We start from the raw sequence: 1,322 nt of genomic DNA on the forward strand, positions 1-1,322 counted from the left end.
TCCCTACCTCAGGACCAGGAAGGAAAAATAAATAAATTATGCATATAAAACACAGAATGACATGATGGATGCATTTCCCTCAAGGCACTTTTAAGCACCTGTTGCCCTGCAGTGTATGTTTTTTCTGTTCTGGGTGCGTGAAATGATTAAATCACTTAAGAGAAACGAGCTGGAAACTGGCAATATTTTATCACATAGTCTATGCTATATAAATGCTAAGTCACATTACTGAAGGAACAAAGATATCATTTTATAAAAAAGCAAGAGCACATACACTGTTGGAGACAGCCCTGAGCCAACAAGTCCGATGGCTGTCCTCTCATCTTTCTCTCTGCTTTGCCTCTGTGACATGTTTGTGCATGTGTTTTCAGAGGCAGCAAAAGGCAGGAATGACCTGCTGGAATTTCAGGTCCACCATGTACAGATGGGCCCTAGTCCATGTCACAGTCTTCAAACTGGGTCGTGAAAAAGTATGCCTATTTTCCAGCTGCTTGATTTTTAAAATCAAGAAAGATAAAATGATCTGCCTTTTAGTTTTCATATTCTTAGCAATTCCTGTTTTTGTGAAATGTGATGTTAGTAATATAAAGGAGATCGAGGTAAGGGGTCATTTAAAGTCCTTGAAAGACATAGTTCTCAGAAACATTCCAAGACCAAAATGGTTTACTTAAGTAAAAAAAAAAAAAAAAAAAAAAACTAAAAATATTAACAGATCCTAATTTGACTTCCGAAGAAAAACAACAGAATGTTAAACATCTCATAATATTCATCAGATCTTTACTAGAATTAAGACCTCAGAAAAATAGAAAATTGGTGTAACATGTGGGTGGTCTGTGGGTACATCAGTGGCCACAGTGTAAGCTTTTATCTTTCTTCTTTAAAAAATTGTTCTCACCACCAGCAGAAGAGAGAAAATTGCATTGAATTTGTATCCTAATCCAACCTAATTCCCTTTCTTTACCAGTAAACTGTATTAATTGGTTTTCTGAACCCTAAATATTAGGACTACTAAGTGGAAAATAATTGGCTGTAAGCCTTCTAAACACTGTGGTTGTCTCCTGTGCTTTTCCTTGCAAGAAGAGCACTGTGAGACTGTTCGTTCTCCCAGCACAGCCTGTAAAACTCGTCCTGTCCTCTCCAAGATGGCAGGGATGATTAGCAAGTGGTGGTGATCATTAATGAAAAATGAAAAACACAGATTAGAATCTACCATATAATTGGTCTTACTGCACATACACTCCACTTTGCCTCTCTTGAGAGAGCATGATATTTAAGCTCTCTGCTATGGTGAACTTACATCAATTGCTTTAAAGAGGAAGAGC

The sequence above is a fragment of the Lipotes vexillifer genome, unplaced genomic scaffold, assembly GCF_000442215.2.
Source record: "Lipotes vexillifer unplaced genomic scaffold, Lipotes_vexillifer_v1.1 scaffold387, whole genome shotgun sequence".
NCBI classification, from domain to species: Eukaryota; Metazoa; Chordata; class Mammalia; order Artiodactyla; family Lipotidae; genus Lipotes; species Lipotes vexillifer.